Raw genomic sequence first — 6,000 nt, forward strand, 5'->3', positions numbered from 1 at the left:
CTTTTTGAGATCAGCCAAGGGCAACAATTAAAACATAAGTGGGGTCTGCAAAATACTAAGAATTTGTGGCATGTATCTTTATTTCAATTAGAGGTTTAGAGGTTTATTACACTTGTATGCCGCCCTATTCCCGGAGGGACTCAGGGCGGCTAACAAACTGAAGGGGAAGGGAATAATACAGACAAAAACAATAAAAACAGAGAAACAAAATACAGAAACAATTTAAAAACAGCCAAATGTCTCAGGGATTAGATCAATGAACCAATTCTGTCTCTCTCTTTTTCTCTCTCTCCTCCTTCTCTCTCTCCTCGTATGTGTGTGAGAGAGGGGTGGGGAGAAGAAAGAAAGAAGAAAAAGGGAGGGAATAAAGAAAAAGAAAGAGAGAAAGAAAGAGGGTATAAAGAAAAAGAAAGAAAGAAAAAAGGAAAGAAAGCAAGAAAGCGTGCCTGATTGGTTTCCAAAATCTACCATGTCCCAAAGTATCTCTTGCCATAGCATCACAATTTGGTCTGCCAAAATCCAGCAACTAAGGTTAAAGGAATACCCCCCCCCCCCATTATTATGATAATCCTTGCATGCTTCTCCCCTCTTTGCAGCTCACCCAGGTATATCCCCTGGTCAGACTCTTGCGGTGGGACTACAGACACTTTCTTAGTCGGTTCTTCTCTTGGGGGAGGTTCATAGGTATCCTGAGCTTCCTCCTCCCCTTCAGCAGAGCTTGGCTGAACCTAAAGAAACATACCAAGAAAATCGCATGAGGTCCTGAAGATGCCTTCCCATGCCATTGTTTCCACATGGGTGCAGAGAAGCCGCGAGAAAACCAAAATAGACGCACAAGGGCAAATATCACAGGCCAGAATTCAAGGTTGCAACACTAACAGCTCCAGATAAGGTAGGTCCCTTTCAGAGGTGGTATTCAGCCGGTTCAGACTGGTTCGGGTGAACTAGTAGTGGAAATTTTGAATGGTTCGCTGAACAGGTAAATACCATTTCTGTCTGTCCCTGCCCCCGCTCCCTCATCCCCGCTCAATGTCACTTACGTCAAATTGGCCATGCCCACTCAGTCACATCACACACACACACTGCCAAGCCACGCCCACAGAAACGGTAGTAAAAAAAATTGAATCCCACGGCTGGCCCTTTCTAAAGACCTGGAGTGTAGAGAGCAACTCCCAAGCACTTCCAGAGCCAGTCCTTTCTCACATGAGATCGGTCAGATGTGCTGGGACTACAATTCTAATCCCAGCTCAGCTGCAGAGAGGGATGCTGTAGAGAAGGCAGGGAAATGTCATTTACAAGAGCATAGAGGTGACCTTGGAGAGAATGGTGCAGTGGCCTAGAGGTTGCGCCCTCGCCTCACAATCAGGAGGCTGTGAGTTCGAACCTAGGTAGAGGCAGATATTTCTCTCTCTGGACAAAATGAGAATATGTCTGCTGAAAAAAAACTGCATTGGCGACAGGAAAGGCATCTGGCCAGTAAACACTCAGCTCCATTCAGTTGCTCAGACTCTACCACACAAGGGATTATGGGGTCATTAAAGAAGAGAAGGAGGAGGAGGAAGAGGTGACCTTGGAGAAGGTATGAAGTACAGCTGATCCTCAAACACCATTGAGTCTAAAATTTCCATGATTAAGCAAGGCCATTGTTGAGTGAGTTTGCCCTGTTTTACAAACTTTTAGCCATAGTTGTTAAGCAAATCACTACAGGTGTTAAGTGAATCTGGCTCCCCCCCCCAACTGACTTAGCTTGTCAGAAGACAGCTGGGAAGGTGACACATGGCAATCCCACGACCCTAGGACATTGCAGGGTTTATAAATACACACCAATTATCAAGCGCCTGAATTTTAATCACACAATCATGGGGATGCTGCAACATTAACTATGAAAAGTGGTCATAGGTTTTGGGGAAATCCGTGTACTTACCACCTCCTCCTGGATGTCTGAAACACACAAAAAAGGTTGGCTCAATTGCATTCACTGCCTTAACTTGAGCAACACAATATTGTGGCCCACCAGTGGCCAGCAGAGCTGTCAGTCAATTGGGACAGTGAGGTGGTTGGGGAGAAACATGGGCCAGTCTTGAAATCTGGGGAGGGCTCTGTGTCAGAGGCAGAGAGGGGGCCAGGGCCATCTGACAGTTATCAGCTGCCTTCGGAGTCAGACATCAGTGAGGCAGACGTACAGCTGGAGCCTGTTCCCAGTGTGCGCATGCGCAGAGCTGCCAGATGAAGGAAACAGCTAAAGAACAGGGGTTGACTTGGGAATAAGGCCCCAGATGGATGATGAATGGCCCCTCCCAGATGAAATAAAAGAGGAATGAAAGGGGAGTGGAGTTTTCAGGAGACAATTAGTTCGCTTAATTGGTCGTGACTCTCCGAGATTCCTTTCCAAGTTCTGCAGATATCGGCTTGGCAGCTCTCCAAGCCAGATAAGGTCTGTGACCGTAAATCCTCCCTTGAAAGACTTTGCTGGATGCGAATTAGCAGAATTCAGAGTCAATTAATAAAAGGGTTTTTTGTTGGGACAAGGAGTTTGCTTCAGGCTCTTGGGAAGCCTCGGTCAGAACACACAATGAGTTTTTTCTCTCTTCACACTTATAATGACTGTACCCTCCCACCCACTGTTATGCTGGTTGGTCTGTCATAATGCTTGACATCATAGATCCAGATCAGAAGAAGTACTAAGGCTAGTCTGATCTGCTAGGGGAAATTATACTTGGGCCTTTTATATGTTAAACATTAGCAAGCAGGAGAAAAAAACTAACTTAGAAAGGGAACAAAAGGCAGGCAAAAACAGGGGAAGAGAAAGACGCGAACAAAGCCAACAATTTGCATTATCTCTGTATCAGAAAGCACAGAACTTTCCAGAATGACTAAAAACAATTCTGAAGTCATCAGCCTGGAAAGTCCCAAAGGGCTCAGCCTTTACGTATTCCAGTTTTTAGGCCCACAAAAGCAGTGGAAGAAAGACAGACGTGAGAACACAAACTGACCATGCCCACATCCCCCTCGGCCCTCCAAAGTCAAACCCAATCCTGATGTGGCCCTCAATGAAATTGAGTTTGACACCCCTGTTCTACTACAATGAGGCATTATTGGAGAAATAATTTTGCTGGATGGGCATGATGGAATCAACAAACATTCCTGACTATCATTCCCCCAAATCTTGGGCTACAAAGTTTTTTTCCCATAAGGTCCCCCTAGTTTGATGGTATCATTTAGAGAAATAGTGCAATTTTGCTGACTGGGATCCAAGCAGGGGTGAAAAGCTACTAGTTAGTAGTTAGTTACTACTAACTACTACTAGTTAGTTAGTAGTTCGTTACTAGTAACGAACTACTACCGGTTAGTTGAAAAGCTACCTGTTAGTTACTATCACCCGAACCAGTAGTAAAAAAAAAACGTCTACCGATTCAGGCGCGCTCTGCGCATGCACGGAAGGTCCTGTGCATGCATGGAGGTGGCACGAATGGACGTGTGCATGCTCACATTGCTACCAAACTGATAGCAAAGGTAAGTGGATTTCACTCCCAGATCCAAGTCTGATTTTAGGAGGTCTCTTAAGCGGTTAATGAAAAATGAAAACTTTTCTGTAAACTGTGAAAGATGCCAAGTATGGTGCTTGATAAGGAAGTTGAACTTTCAGAATGAAAAATCACAGGATCGTTCTCTGATGGGATGGAATCTCACTTACCAGGTCTCTTTGGAGGTTCCGGTGGAAGTTCACACCTTTAAGGACCACAGACAAAGATGGCGAATTTAGAGACGTCCTGAAAGGTTCCTATTTCCTACGTTCGTCACTAAAAATACTTGCAACCTGCCTACCATCTCATTCTCTTGCCAGAGCAAAGAAAACCTGACCATTAACTTGGGCTGTATTTCATTGGGTCAATTTATATCCGCAAGAGTTCAAGAAGGCATGCATGGCACCTCCTCCTCCCTTGCCCCATTTAGTCTCCAACCTGAAGCCATGCTCAACTGGTTTCCACTAAGTTTTTAGAAGATTTCGGGAAAGCTACGCATAGACAGGAAGAATGAAGAACATGAAGAATGCTAGATGGCAACCAACATCTTATTCTTTCACGCAGAAAGAGTGTGGTTAGGAAGCCTTCTTATACTGGAATCCTAATTGGAATGAAGGCGCCATCCTGCATCAGAAGATGGTAAAATCAGTGAATTAACGATGGCCTTGAAGCTGATAAGAATGTAGTATTGCAAGCTAATTCTGCTGACTGCCGGCTGCCTGCAGTTTGGCAGTTCGATTCTCATCGGCTCAAGGTTGATTCAGCTTTCCGTCCTTCCGAGGTCGGTCAAATGAGGACTCAGATTGTTGGGGGAAAATGGCTGACTCTGTAAAACCGCTTATAAGGGGATGTAAAGCACTGTGAAGCAGTATGTAAGTCTAAGGGCTATTGCTATTTTGTTACAAGACCACCTAAGATACCCTGCTCTCTCGTCTGATCTCTTCTTAAATGCCCACAGCTTATTCCAGTTTATTCCACTATATTTCTTGGTCTGACTTTATGCCATAACATTCCATAGAGGTTGTTACTCACGCAGCCTTACTCTTCCCAAATATATTCTGTAGAGAGAATGAGAATGAAAATGTCATCAACATCTTCCTTAATTTTTGAGCATTCCAGATCTCCCAATCATCAAAGGGCCCATGTATTGACCTTTAGCAGCATTGACAGACTGAGGAGAAGTGGAGCTAATTCAAAAGTTCCCTGATGCTCTTTTGTACACTCAAATGTTCCTCCCAAGCTCCAGTTTTGCTAGCAGAGGGCTGCAGGAGACAGCTGCAGCCGAAAACAGAGCTCAGGAGCCAGTTTTCGCTGGCAGAGTGCTCAGTCCTCCCCAGGCACTCAGCTGGCCACATCCACTCTGGCCACACCCACCCCAGCGCCCGAAGTCAAACGCAACCCTGATGCGGCTGTCCATGAAATCGAGTTTGATGCCACTGTCTTAGGAGTTATTTCCCATCCATTCACCCTCAACCCTTCCTCCATAAAATAATGCCACAATCTCTTACCATGCTGAAGCAAAGCAGGTCCTCCGTGCCTGGTTGAATCTCCAGCACTGGAGAGAGAGAGAGAGAGAGAGAGAGAGAGAGAGAGAGGGACTGTGTTTGCCTATTTGCATAGGCCTGCTGCAGGTATCGACAGGGAAGGTGGGGGACGGGACATGTCTTCAGCTAATGGCATGGTAGGGAGGGTTGGGTTCTCTCAAAGGTGTTTTTTCAAAAGGCAACTGGACTTTGTTTTTCCTTGAAGTGGTTTCGCTTCTTATCTAAAGAAGCTTCATCAGTTTTGGCAGAATGGTTTGGAAGGTGGAAGGCTTTGTTCATTCTGACAGGATGGTTTCCCCCTCCCCTTCATCCTGTCAGGACTTAACCTTTCATCTCCCCCCATCCTGCCCAAGCCGATGAAGCTTCCGGAGGGAAACTCACTTAACTTGTGTCACTCAATGGCAGAAATTTCAGGTTCAATTGTAGTTGTATATCGAGGGCTACCTGTATAACTTAGAAAAAAGGCTGCTGGACACTTAGTTTTGGAGATGTTTCAATTGGCCTAAATGCTGCACTCAGATTGCTAGTATTTCTCCCACAGGTGGGATTCAGCCGGTTCAGACCTTTTCAGCCAAACCAGTAACTCTGACTATCAGCTGGGAGCAAATCCAGGCATGAAATGCTCTAATCTTCGCTACCGGTTGGGAACTGGGAGCATGCTCATGCACGGCCCTTCTGCATATGCACAGAGCATCCATGATGACATCTGGGCGGTTGGTCAGAGCTTCCCATCACCGCCACTACCGGTTTGCCCGAACTGGGGCGAACCAACAGAATACCACCTCTGAGCAAAACGGTTCACTCTGACTTTCAGCTGGGCCCACCAGCCCACCCCTGCGCTATACTCACCTATATTGCCTTTTCTGAAGCCCAGCTGACGGGTGCAGCAGAGTGGATTTCTGTGCCTCAGCTGTTTCCCTCCCCAGGAGTAA

The sequence above is a fragment of the Thamnophis elegans genome, chromosome 13 (assembly GCF_009769535.1).
Source record: "Thamnophis elegans isolate rThaEle1 chromosome 13, rThaEle1.pri, whole genome shotgun sequence".
Lineage (NCBI taxonomy): Eukaryota > Metazoa > Chordata > Lepidosauria > Squamata > Colubridae > Thamnophis > Thamnophis elegans.